A 14,634-nucleotide genomic window follows, 5' to 3' on the forward strand; every position below is an offset into this window, starting at 1 on the left:
GGAGAGCGCGAGAGAGAGAGAGAGAGAGAGAAAGAGAGAGAGGAGCAACGACGCAGAGAGAGCGGAGCGCGAGGGCGAGAGAGAGAGATACAGAGAGAGAGATACAGAGAAAGAGAGAGAGATACAGAGAGAGAGAGAGATACAGAGAAAGAGAGAGAGATACATAGAGAGAGATACATAGAGAGAGATACAGAGAGAGAGATACAGAGAAAGAGAGAGAGAGAGAGATACAGAGAAAGAGAGAGAGAGATACAGAGAGAGATACAGATCCAGAGAGAGAGATACAGAGAAAGAGAGAGAGAGAGAGATACAGAGAAAGAGAGAGAGAGATACAGAGAGAGAGAGACCAATGACGAGAGTGAGAGAAAGCGCTGCAATTTAAAAAAATGGCTAGTGGAAGTGATGGCACAGAGACAGACACCGATTCTCCTTATGAACATTTTCATCACCTGGTAAGAAACCCACAATTGCAGTGTCATGAGCAAATGTCTACAATGAGCAGTTTCAAAGAACGTATAGTGATTTCTAGCTTGTAACGTGAAAAAACATATATTTATTTGAATATCTCACGAAAAAAGTAAATGAATTGAATTTTGAACTAGTTCAGAATTAAAATTGTGAACTTTGAATGTGAACTGTTCACTTTGAGCACGTATGAACTGAACTTGAACTAGTTCAGAAAAGCTGTGAACTGGCACAACACTGGTATTTTTATGATATACTGAATCGCAACCCTTCGTAATATATATCGTATCGCCAAGTTTTTGCCAATACACAGTCTTAAGGCCCTCACACACCGCATCCAGTTTTACGGACAAACCAAAAACACACATCAAGTTGTTTTTCAGAAAGTGTTCGCCTTTCAGAGGCATTGATGCGTTAAAATCAGGTTGACCAATCAGAGCAGATCTCCAGTGAGCAGAAAAGCTCCAAAGTCGTGGCTGCGGACAAAACAAATGAACCTGAAGCTACAGCAGCAGAGAAAAGATGATACTAGCTGTTTTATAAAGTTTGTCTAGGAGCATCCTAGTCTGTTTATGTTCCACTCGCTGGTGAACGCTCACATGAAGGAGGAAAGAGTAGTGTGAGAGCCCATCATATTTAAAAGAGAGAGAGATATAGAAAGAGAGGAACAGAGAGAGGTGGGTTAATGCTGGAGGGGCTCGGAAAGGGGCGAGCTGTTAAATGCCATGTCATTGCTGTTATACGTATGAGAGACTTGTGATGAATTGGGTCAAGCACCATTGATCTTGGGAAGGGATTGGGGAAGCAGTTGAGCAGTTTGACCTCCTGCTCCCTCTCTCTGCTCTAAAATGCACAGTCATGACACGGCCAGGCTGACCTTTAACTCAGACTGCGGCAGTACAGCAGAGATTAGAGGAGCTGAGAGTGTACAGACAGTACAGCAGTACTGAACAGGTGGAGAGAGTACATTAAAGAACAGATTTAACCCTTTCAGACCCGGCGCCAATTACAATCGACATCATGTAATTTATATTTTGCAATGTTTTGTTTCACAGAACACTAATTGGGAGCTGTAGTCCATCAGAATAGATCATAAAACCAGCCGATGAAACAGTAGCTTAGCTCCGCCCACTGCACTGGACAAAAAAAAATCAGCAACTCAGATATTAGGGCATATCAGCACTACAGAACAAATGAGGCAAAGTAATACAAGCTCATTTATACTAATTTGTTGTGAATAAGAACACTTTTATCATGTTTAGGAATACAAAATATATTTAATTGGATGTATTTTGATTTAGATTGTATAGGAGGATAGCCAGTGATAGTTACAATATACATATTATGTGTGCATTACAAAGAAAAAACAGAATTCCTATAATTTTCCATAGTTGGGACATAATTCAGGTCTAAAAGCGTTTAGAAAGAAGGCCGACAGAAAAGGGGAGAAGAAGCAAAACAGGAACTTATTTTCTTCAAATACAGACAAAAAATAAAAAAATTGAAAACCTCTGGAATATTATCAAGAGGAAGATGGATGATCACAAGCCATCAAACCAAACTGAACTGCTAAAATGTTGGCACCAGGAGTAAAGGCATAAAGTTATCCAAAAGCAGTGTGTAAGACTGGTGGAGGAGAACATGCCAAGATGCATGAAAACTGTGATTAAAAACCAGGGTTATTGCACCAAACATTGATTTCTGAGCTCTTAAAACTTTATGAATATTTTAAGTTTTCTTTGAATTATTTGAGGTCTGAAAGCTCTGCATCTTTTTTTAGGTATTTCAGCCATTTATCTTATTTTCTGCAATATTTTTATTTGGAATTTGGGAGAAATGTTGTCTGTAGTTTATAGAATTAAACAACAATGTTCATTTTACTCAAACATAAACCTATAAATAGCAAAATCAGAAACTGAAGTGGTCTTTACATGTTTTTTTCCAGAGCTGTATGTTTAATTGCATACTTTCTTACAATATTTATGTTTGATTTTATGCATTTTTTTATTTTATTATTCTTGTAGAAAATCAACAAAATGTGTTCTACACCACTGAGAGCATTGGCCAGTTAATTTTAAACGTTTAATGAATTGAATGAGCACAGCATTATTTTTTAATAATTATTATTATATTATGTAACTAATTTCATTAGTTAATGCTCTCTCTCTCTCTTTCTCTCTCTCTCTCTCTCTCTCTCTCTCTCTCTCTCTCTCTCTCAGCTTCATTCTGTGGCTGTCTGTCATCAGGGTCCCAACTGAGACTCAGTGATTTATCGACAGGGTAAACTGTGTATGAATCAACCCAAAGCTTTAGTTACACAGTTTACAGTGTTTGAGTAACCACAAGACGCGTGTGTGTACACGCTACCGATCCCGATCCCGGCCCACCGGGGACCCTCCGTGTCTCTTGTCAGAGGGGGAATTCTGCGATGTCTTAATGCTGAGCTGTAAATATTAATTTAGAGCTTGGACGGGCTGTGTAAACAGCTCAGCGTAACGCTGCTGCTCTGTGGACTGAGAGTTACACAGTGTCCTTCACATCAGCTGCTGCTTTAGAGATGCTGAGAGACAATATATGTAGCCTGTTTAATTCAGGTTTAATCCAGAGAATTCTAGAGTTATTAAACGTGATCTGTTTTAGTATTGTAATACAGGATATCTACAGATCAGAGGCTTACATTTATTTATGTAGAAAAGGCCTTTATTTGTCTTAACCCTTTCAGATCCTGCAAACAAAAATAGTTATGGTGACAGGCCTCTATACAAGAGTGTTTAAAAAGTGAATTTAATATGTAATAAACAGGGCCTACACTAAACAAATTCGCGTAATCTTACATTAATCTTGTTTAAACACACATGGGCAGCATCTACTATCCGGGTATATTTCAGTAGTTAATCAAATGAACTGTAAACAGTGAGCAAGTTGATCAGTGAGTCTTAATATATTTAAATAAAATGAAGTGGTGTTGTGAAATGTGTGAGCAGTGTGTTGTTTAGCGCTCGCGCCGAAGTCGTTTCACAGCGTGTGCATCTGTGCAGCAGCATCGCGAAATTCTTGCGCATATTTAAGTGCAGCTATTGAAAAAATGGCCTACTTCCTGTTGTTGTTTAGAGCGGAGTGATTCTATTCAGGCCTGAGGAAGTGGAATGATTTAAATACAGATGTTTTTCACCCAGAACACACTCGCGAGGCACAGTGAGAGAGAGAGTGAGAGAGAGAGAGAGAGAGAGAGAGAGAACATAACAGTCACAGTCAAATGGACGAGTGTGCCAAAGAAAATCGTAAGAGACAATGATATCCATCCACTTGTTCTTCTTCTTTTATTTAACATCTAAATTTTAATTTGATTTGTTGTGTTTTTACTTAAATACCGAAACCTAAGGCTGAATTACTCAATTTCATAACAAATGTTCATGACAACATTTTATGTTACATCACAATTTTGTCCCATTTTCTGTCCCTAATGTACACGGCTAATTACATAACCCACTCATTAGGACTCCCCCTATAACTAGTGATGCCCCAACACACCAGGAGGGTGAAGATGAGCACATGCCTCCTCCGATACATGTGAAGTCAGCCGTCGCCTCTATTCGAACTGATGCTAATGCAGCATTGCCGAGTAGCATTTTCGGTTTCAATACAGCAGCTCACAGACGCCTTGTGCTGATCGACATCACCCTTTGTAGTGATGTGGGCAGAGAGCGCCGTCTACCCACCCAGAATTCTCCTGGTCATAGTGGCAGAACTTAGCCCGCTGGCCAATCGGAGCCCTGTTACATCACAATTTTAACAATTTTAATAGGAAATCTATAAATATATAAAACATTTGCAGTGATGTGTCCTCTTTATCACAGCTAGAAAATAACATGAATGATCCTCTCAATCAATTTATCTGATACAATATTTAGAAATTAGTCTAAATTCTTATGGGTTAAATTGAGTCTGTGAATAAACACAGACAGTACATTTAAGTTTGGTTTTATTTAAGTGCAATATATATCACAGTTTACAAATTTGATATGCTAGTTAGTTAAATTAATTAAGTGGAACTACTGACATTATTCATGTCCTGATGAGTGCCAGTTTCATCCCAATGTTTTTGATAGTCTTTGTGATAGCAATATTGTAAAATCCACTTCAGCAACTTCCTACCAGCAAGTTACTGTACGTAACGCTCTCTTCCCTTATAGTGATGTTTTAATAATAAAATGTTTTTTTTTCTATATTTAAATATTAAAGCATTTAAAGGGGACTCTATACAATAAAATGGGGGCCTATACAATACAAAAGGAATTTCTTTGATTTTACCAAATTGAAAACCTCTGGAATATAATCAGGAGGAAGATGGATGATCACAAGCCATCAAACCAAACTGAACTACTTGATTTTTTGCACCAGGAATGGCATAAAGTTATACAAAAGTATTGTGTAAGACTGGTGGAGGAAGACATGCCAAGATGCAAGAAAACTGTGATTAAAGACCAGAGTTCACCAAATATTGATTTCTGAACTCTTAAAACTTTATGAATATAACCTTGTTTTTGTTTTTTTTGCATTATTTGAGGTCTGAAAGCTCTGAATTTTTTTGTGTGTGTTATTTCAGCCATTTCTGATTTTCTGCAAATAAATGATTTAAATGACAATTTTCTTCTTTTTTTAGAATTTGGGAGAAATGTTGTCTGTGGTGTATAGAATAAAACAACATGAACAAAATGTTAATTTTACTTAAACATATACCTATAAATAGCAAAATCAGAGAAACTGATTCAGAAACTGAAGTGGTCTCTTAATTTTTCCTAAAGCTGTATATTCCAATAGTGATTTTAGCATCTGTCCACAACAACAAAACAAAAAGCACAGCGTACTCTAGAGTTCAGAACATAGTTGTGCCGCAAGCCTTTATTTGATGTGTGTTTAATTCGCTCTCTGATTGCTGATGCCTCTTAGACCTTTTAATTTGTTTAGTCTGTACTAATTGTTTCCATATAGGGTTGGGGGGCATAAACACGAGAAAGAGGATGGTTCGTATCACTGAAGTATGCCTCGGCTTTACAGAACGCTCTCGGTGGAGTGATGTTGTCTGTTGACTTGTTCACAATCAGTCTCTGTTCAAGCCTTAACCTCCAGGGGCTGTTATTAAGCCATGCCTTATTCTACCTTAATGATTAACTGTTTAAAATTGTTAAAATTGATGCCAAATGGAGTTGGTTCCAAAGGCTTTCTTAACTTTTACTAAGCAAGTAAACAATGCTTTTCATCTAAAAATAGACATTAGAACATTGGACTTTAACATTGAAGTGTGGACCCACACCTTAATTAATTCCAAAAAAAACAATTTTCTCTTTTTAATTCTATTTCTGTCATTTTCTCTCATATTCTCCAAATTTATCTGGCCAATTGGATGAAGACTAGCACATGTCTCCTTTGATACATGTGAAGTCAGCCACCGCCTCTTTTTGAACTGTTGCTGATGCAGCATTGCAGTGTAGCATTCGGAGGAAAGCGCAGCGACTCGGTTCTGATACATCAGCTCACAGACGCCTTGTGCTGATCGACATCACCCTTTGGATTGACGTGAGGAGAGACCGCCATCTACCCACCCAGAAAAAGCAGACCAATTGGGCTCTCCCGGGGCTCTGGCAGCGGATGGCAAGCTGCATTCAAACCAGCAATTTTCCAATCATAGTGGCAGCGCTTTAGACTGCTTGACCACTCGAGCCCAATTACAGTTTTAAGAAATAAAGTGAAGAAAAACCTACTAAACCTCAACCTAACCCTAAACCTAACTTACTACACCTCAACTTAATCATAACCCTAACTTACTACACCTCAACTTAACCCTTAACTATGTAAACCTACACTCAAATCTGATGGTGTTTTCGAAGCTCAACGTCTAAACCAGAGTCCACACCAGAGTTCATGTGTTTGTTACATTGTGTGCGTTTAATCTTTTTAGTTTTGGTTCCACACTACAGTTTAGTGAACAAACATCCTGTTTAGTGAACATCTACATCCTGTCTACATCACCTATGTGGGCGGAGTCTCCCTATACTTTAACCAGTTACTGTAAGTGTGAAAGCACCCTAAGGTTCCTGAAAGGGTTCTTAAGTAAGGAAATACACCTCAAAACTTTTAAACTGTTACAATCTAATTCAGAAAATACAGTTTGGTCAAAATATTTAAATAGATTAACGTGCTGATGTCATTTTCTTCTTATTGCTTGTTTGGATCCCACAGTCTACCAAATCAGTGAATCCGAGGAAGTGACCTCATCCTCATGGCATTCTCTGCTATTCTGGACGATGATGCACTGTGGTCATAGAGTGAACACCTCACCAATTCTCCGCCTTCCTCTTCTTTTTTCCTCTAATCTCTCCATTCCTCTCCCCTCTCATCCGCTTTCTTTTGTCCTTCCGCCGCCCCTCCATTTTGTAAAGTGCTCATCAAAAGGTCAGGAGGGGAGGCTGCGAGTTGTAAAATGGCCTGTGACTCGCTGACCTATGGCTGCTAAAGCACGGCTAACGTCTCGGCCGGCCCTGCAGCGCCAACCTGCCAATACACGGCTGATTATAACGAATCAGGGGCTTCTTAACGCAATAATGTGATCAATTCAGCCCCTTCGGCAGGATTAATGACGGCGGAGAGAGGATCCTGACCCGCGGCTCACCTTTAGTCTAATCACTCATATTCCAGACTGAGCACGCGAGCTAGAGCAAGATAATGTACAGAGAGAGAGAGCAGATATGAAAATATGACTGATTATGGAATATGTCAGGACTGACTGACTGAGGTTAATCTATTCCTCTCTAGCAATGAATATTTTGTCATTGCCTCCTGAAGGGTAATTTTATACATACATTAAAAAATATATAGGAACTTATCATCTGTTAATATAAAATAGCAAACAAAAAGGATATACCATATTTTTTGCACTATAAGTCATCCTTAAATTTTCCCAAAAATCACCAGTGTGCCTTGTAATCCAGTGCGTCTTATGTATGAGACTCAAGACTGGAGCAGTATAAGCATTAGCCACTAACAGGGATAAGCACTACCCCTTTTTTTTTCCATTCAGAGGCGAGTATATCAGACTGTAGCCTGCTGCTAACCCCGGCTAGCACTGCTGGAGCAGTATTAGCATTACCTGCTAACTATGCTAAGTGCTAGCTCTTTTGCCGTTCAAAGGCGAGTATATCGGAAGCATCTAAAGTCTTGTAAATGCCACAAAAAGAATTTGGGCTGTTTTAAAACAAACATTGATCAAAATGAAGACATTTCCAGTGTTAGTATAGTGTAATAATCATTTTCTACCTATAGACCTAAACCTAGTGCGAACCCTCATTTAGATAAGTTTTTTAAGATAAAGATAAATATTTTTAACTTGTATATTTTTATTAAACCAACATAAAACATAATGTAATGTTGCTAACATGCATTTTGCTTGTAAACATTTTAGTCAGTAGACTTAATGGTAACTAAATGGTAACTGAAAGGCAGATGGCGCAAGGCTAGGTGCTTGTTTTTTTTTTTTTATACACCTGCTGCAAAATGGAACTGCATGAAACACCTGAATACCACAATTGATTATTGTTTTAATTATTTATTTATCTTAAAATGTCATCAATTCGAAGTAAAATTCTTTATTTTTAACCATATCAGAAATTAGGATTCGCATTAGATTTATGTCTAAATGTAGAAAATGATTATTACACTATACTAACACTGGGGATGTCTTACATTTGGTCGTTTGAACAGCCTCAATTCTTTTTGTGGCTTCAACAAGATGTTGGAAGCAATGTAGACGTCAGCATCAGACCACCAGGAGACCACCAGGAGACTTGATCACACAGCTGGTGTTTTTAAATGGTTTAAAATTTTACAGAAAGCAAGAATTGCATGGATTTCTAATGACAGCCACAGTTTATCCACTACCACTATCAGTCTAGTGAACAGTGAGTTGTGTTAAGTCGTTGTGAGCGTGCAGTGGCCATTTGTGAGAAGCTGCAGATGCAGTCGCTCTGGAACGTTTTGCAGTCCTGTTCTCCACAGCGGGATAAAAGACAGCAACCTGCTTCTCCGCCAGTAACAGCAGCCCACACAGAAGCTCGGAGGCCTGCGTTATCCATTCCCTCTTTTTTACAGCGCCATCGGCTCGCTCTGAATTCTTCTGCCCACTCTGGTTGGTGGTTGGTGGTCAGGCCTCGGTGTCTGGTTTGTCTCAAAGCTGCCCACCATGTGCTTACCTTGGTAAGGAGGTAAAGAGATGTGGTGAGATTGTATTAAGTCAGGCAAAATAAAGGACTGAGAGAGAGAGAGAAGCAGAAAGAGAGAGAGAGAGATTGATTACGAAATGGGGGAACGAGAATGAAAGGTGACCGCAAGTTGGTGTACTTCATGTACGAGCATTAGCTGCTAATTGGGTGATCATGTATCGTACAGAGTCCGGGTTATATGTCCTGCACTGGCCTTCACTTTGCTTCTCCGAGCCCAATAAATCTCAATTATTGCAGTGTTACAGTGTTACCGTATCGTTTTAGGACAAAATTTAAGTAGTTTTTGCTAAAAAAAATGGGGGAATCTACAAAAAATAGTGTAGAAACTGCTTTTTTTAAATGAAAGTGAGGTTTAGGCATTGAAATGTGTGTTATGTATACAGTATTATATAAACTATTAAATAAATTATTGTCATAAACTCCTAGAACCCTGAAATGATAATAACACATGAGACAGGAACAGCCAGTGTGGAACACTGTTAGTGTACTAAACCCTTTTCATCACCCTAGAACACTCATATAATTACTAATCAAATTATAATCAATATTTTCCTAAAAAAAGCAAAAATAGAATAGAGGGAATTCTTTTTTAAGAAATTTAAAATCTCATATGTTAGATGCAGAATTCCTCACAGGCTTCAAATGACATTATATCACATTCAAAATGTTTAATTAAATTTGATAATTGAGTCTAAAAATACTCAGAATAATGATTCAAGCATTAAAATATAAAACAAAAATTTCATACATTTTGCTAATAAATATTTTAGACAAACTAAATAAAAATAACTAACTAAACTAAAACTAACTAAGACTAACTAAACTAAATAAAAATAAATGAATGATCACTGAAAAGCAGACTGCATGGCTAGGTGCTTGAATTTATAAACCTGTGGAAAATGGACTGAACGAAACACCTGAATTCCAGACAAAACAAATAATCACAATTCATTATTCATCTGTTTTAATTAAACAACAGTTATGGATTTTTTATGGGTTTATCATTTTATATTGGTTTAAATAAAAATACACATGTTAAAATATATATATTTTTAATCTCAAAATGTCTTTGAGTAAAAGTAAAATGATTTGGTTTCAACAATATCAGAATATAGGTTTGCATTAGATTTAGATCTTTACTATACTTCTTAACTTCTATCGTAACATATCCATGATTTTTTCTGTTTAATGTAATAAACCTCTCTCTGCCAAATAACCTCCAAACAGTTACACTTTCTTAACCACCTCCTACATATTTGATTGTTTCTTTAATGACATGTTAATTGACAGTATTTGGACATTTTATTTTAACTGGAATATTGCTGAAAGTCTTCCAGTACCGGAAAATCCTATTTATGAGTTCATTGATCATCTTTTTAGCTATTGTGATGTATAAATTATGACTGGTTATTTAGTAAGGCAGAAAGCTGTAAAAACAAATGAATATATTCATAAACAAATAAATGGGATGGTAGATGTGTCAAAGATTAATAATAGTAATAATTACATAATGCACCAAAGTCGCACCAACGTTGATGATCAAAACTTGAGGCTTCACAATATTCATTAAAAAAGGAGAATTAGAGCATATAATGTATTATTTAATACATTACTATTCTCATTTTAAAATTTTAAATTCTGAAAGTATTGAAAGAAACTTAAATTAAAATTTAAAAAATCAAACTAAACATTTGACAACTTTAGTTACTTACAGTTACATGCATACAGTAGCTAAGTATTAGGATATACAACATAATCAAAACTGAAATATAATTTAAACACTCTGATTCATGATTCTTTTTTTTCTGCTTTTAAAAACATCACCCTTAGTGTGATTATATTATGGATCACTGATTTTCTACACTGTTGTTCAAAAGTGATAAACAAACCTTGTATTGTACGCCTAATATTACTACAATACACAGCATGTATTTTCACCACTCACATTTATATTGTACTGTATTGGTACTGCACTGTCTTTTAACTGTCTGTTAATTGTCTGCTGTATTTATTGTATTTTATTGTAGTGTTATAATTCTTTGTTGCACATTCATTGCACGTTTGCACTTTGATTTGTACATTGTATTGTTGCTCTATGTTGCACCATGATTCCAGGAGGAACCAAATTTTAATACACTGTGTACCTATACTCAGATATAATGACAATAAAAGCCTCTTGACGTGACTTCATGTACTTTATCAAATAATTAATTAATTCATTCTACTTCTCATTCTTGAGGGGCCAATATACGGTATATTGTATATAATTGTATATAAACATTTTAAACATTTTTTTAACCTGAATTATAAGTCATTACTGTCCATGAACTAACAAACATGATTCACATGAAGTCATTATCTGACTGAGTCCATGTGCTGACTCTCTGGTTCTGGAGCGTGTGTGAGAATAAGAGAGGAAGAGAGAGAGGGGGTTGTGTGTGTGTGTGTGTGTGTGTGTGTTAGTGGATGATGTAACCAGAGTCTGTGCCAGTGAGAATTTGAGTCTGGGCTGAGCTTTACACGATACTCAACCAAGCTCAACCGTCAAGGAAGTGACATGCCAGCCCTTCGTCATTTATTTACCTGTGGCTTTTTGTAGCGCGCTTCACTGCGGTCACCTGACACCTCGCGTCCTTCCACTTCTTCTAGCGCCATGGGTTTACCTTACTTCTCTCTCTCTCTCTCTTTCTCTCTCTATCGCTTGTTCTCTCTCTCTCTCTCTCTCTCTCTCTCTCTTGCTCTCTCTCTCTCATCATCTAACTTTAATCAAGTAAATGGACGCATTTAAATGCTGCTAATTTCGGCGCAGGTAATTGCTCGCCTTTAATTAGATTTGATCAAAAGGGCATTTTAGGTGATTGAAGGCATCAGAAAGGTGCAGTTAAAGCTTGGGATCTTCTGGATCTGGACCGTCGGGTGGAGTGAAATGGAGTGTAGTGGGGGTGCGGGTTGGGGTGCGTGGGGTAAGATATACAACAGTGTGTCAGGAGAAAGATATTTCCTTGATTTCTGTGTTTTACGAATGGCCTCTAAAGTCAAATAATCAGACGTTGTTAGATGCAATAGATTCTCCACCGATTGTAAAGGGCTTTTTTCCTGATGGTCTATAAATGACAGTTGAGTGACCGTATGCTCTTTAAGAGCAGCTGTGGACTGTAATGCAGGAATATGAGAGCTGATGGAGAAAGCATATGCAGCATATTATGGACTGGAGAACATGTGTGTGTGTGTGTGTGTGTCTGTGTCTGTGTGCGTGTAAATGCCAGACTGGTACCAGCCTGCATCCTTTTAGTTAGTGGTAATGGCCTTTATTTTGCAGTCCATGGTTCCAGAGATGGTTGCTAAAGCTGTGTGTACGGCTGCTGTACTGCGCCAAAATGGACTATGAGTTTTCAAACTGGCTACTGGCCTCATCCTACATCACTACCTTAGCATTAGCACTCTGGCTATCAGCTTTGTCCTCATCTACAGGGGCGGATTTGGAAGTTCTGGGGGGCTAAGATATGTTTTTTTTTTTCCGGGGGCCCTGATCAAATGGATTCTTTTTTTTTTTATAGCAAAGTGCAATATTATGGTTTCATACACCTTTTACAAGGTAAAATTCAAGCACTTTCAAGGCCTTGTTTTTCCAGCACATTTCAGCTGTGGTAAATTAATGATAATGGTGATATTCTAAATCTGCGATTAAGCGATAATCGATATATCGCAAAATTATTCTCCACACATCACAGTGAATATGCTACTGAGGAAAAAAAATACTTCTAAGTAAGTAAATAGAAGGAATTATGGTTATTTTTGGTGTCAGTTTCACAAATACCAATGTTCTATTCATTTGATTGAGCAGTTACTGTAATTAGTCTACCTCGCCTAGCTTAACTTGCATGTACGGTGTCTCTTTGGTGTCAAACAAAAAGAAATAATGCATTTCATTTTTTTTTTTTCGTTTTTTTTTAGCCAACCTTTTGGCCAGCAGGGGGCCCCCTGATCCCAGGGGCCCCAAGCCATTGCGTGGTATGCGTGGTGGTGGTAAAATGAGAGCATAGACTGTGTATAGCTGGAAAGAGCATCATCTCTCAAAAGTAAAGCCACCACAGGTCGGGTGCCCCCTGTTGTTCGGTTGCAGAAAGCTGTGTAACCCCACCCATCCCCATAGGATTCAATGGCGAAACAGACAACTTTCAATAACGTTTTCTTTTTTCAATATACTGTAATTCTACTTCCATTATTTAAATGCAACAGCTAGCGTAACCCCACAGAAAATGGACCAATGACCAATGACTGTATGGGTTGGCCTACAGACTGTCTATAGCTCTGTGGAGGCAGCCCTCATGGGAGGGGTTATTTAAATGAGTAGGCTGTTTCTCCACAGTCTTTCTCCCTCCTCTGGTCTCTAACTGCGCTGACTCCGTTTCAGGATAGCCAACATGGCGGAAGATTTTGGCTTTAATTTCATTGAAAGAATGGGAACGGCGACACGGCGTCCATCTTTTTTACAGTCTCTGGATGAGAGCTATGGGCATTTTTTAATTATTGCTTGCACAGTGTTAGCACGTCAGCTATGGGTCTCGTCCCATATTGCTACCATGACATTAGCACACCAGAGATGGGCCTTGTAGACCATTTTAATAAGCCCAGCCATGTGTGCAACACTGTCTTTGCTTGTTCACTGCTTTCACTTTCCAGTGGGAGTTTGTTTTTTCAGTGTTGATTTTGGACATCTTTGTTGCCGTTTCCTCAATAGTCTCATGTGGTCAGTCTGCTGTGTCATAGGTCATCAGGATGGATTCTGATTGGTCGTTCATCTTTCTCATGAACCTAACCATCTCTGATTAGTTGGAAGTCAGAACCAAGCGAATGTGATTTAATTTATATTTATTTTTATTATCTGAAAGCTTCGATCCTAAACCTTCGATTGGTAGTGTGTGAGTAACATGTATATATGTAATATATATGATATAGGAAAACTGAATAAAATTAAACTAGTATGTGTGTGTGGGCGCAAATGTTTGTGTGTGTGGGTGTGTGTGTGCGTGTGTGTGTAAGAGTGTTTAAATGCAGGTCTTTCCTGTGATATTGTTAGAGCCTTTAGTCTCAAAGTCTCAGTCTTTCCATTTACTTTATCTCAGATGTGATAGCATACAGAAACAGACTCAGACTTTCTCAGGACCTCACACACACACACACACACACTTTTATTTTTATTCAGTGTCACAATGTGAGGTCATACATGTAAAAACAATAATGCAATCTATTTTTGAACCTTATTCATGTTAATAATACTTTGAAGCTAGTTGAAAGAATAAAGATAGTATATTATACATCTAATTTATTCAATGCATTTGATATATGACAGCAAATATGTGGAAATCATACATTAATACAGTCCTTTCCTTCATATTTAGATAGAACAGAAAACTTAATAAAAAATAGGTTTTTACGTTACATTGTTACATTAATATGATATTTTTAATATTCTCCCAAAATACCTAAAATATTAAATAAAACGTAAATGTGTTTATACATATTAGAACTACACTACATCATTGCTGAATGTATCAATAATCACACAAAACAGACAGAAAGAACAGTTTTCTATAATAAATGTTTTGTAATAATCAGAGATCATTTTGGATTGCCTTTTAAAAACTGTTCTGGGGTCTTATTAACAGGAAACGTAATAGCAACTAGTTCCTGTCATATTAAATGTTAAAATAATTGTGTTTAATTGTTTAATTGTGTTTAATTAATTAATTAGTAACAATGTAACAAAGTTAATGATATTTTTGCAACAACAACAAAAAAAGACAACACACCACAAAAGTAAAACATACAAAAATACTCTTAAATTTACCATAAAATATTAAAACAAAAACACTTTCTTTAATACAGGATT

The 14,634-nt window shown here is 37.2% G+C and overlaps 1 long non-coding RNA gene across 2 annotated transcripts in view; it reads left to right on the forward strand.

Moving 5' to 3' along the window:
* LOC103044506 (uncharacterized) overlaps nt 1-14,634 on the forward strand; it is a 43,038-nt gene that overhangs the window by 11,792 nt on the left and 16,612 nt on the right. The window contains exon 4 of one of the 2 annotated variants that reach the window (XR_454382.4): nt 2,685-4,800. The exons of the other annotated variant lie outside the window; for it this stretch is intronic. This is a non-coding gene — a long non-coding RNA (uncharacterized LOC103044506). Of the gene's footprint in view, nt 1-2,684; nt 4,801-14,634 lie in introns of those variants that run through there. 2 annotated transcript variants of the gene reach the window in all.

The sequence above is a fragment of the Astyanax mexicanus genome, chromosome 23, assembly GCF_023375975.1.
Source record: "Astyanax mexicanus isolate ESR-SI-001 chromosome 23, AstMex3_surface, whole genome shotgun sequence".
Lineage (NCBI taxonomy): Eukaryota > Metazoa > Chordata > Actinopteri > Characiformes > Acestrorhamphidae > Astyanax > Astyanax mexicanus.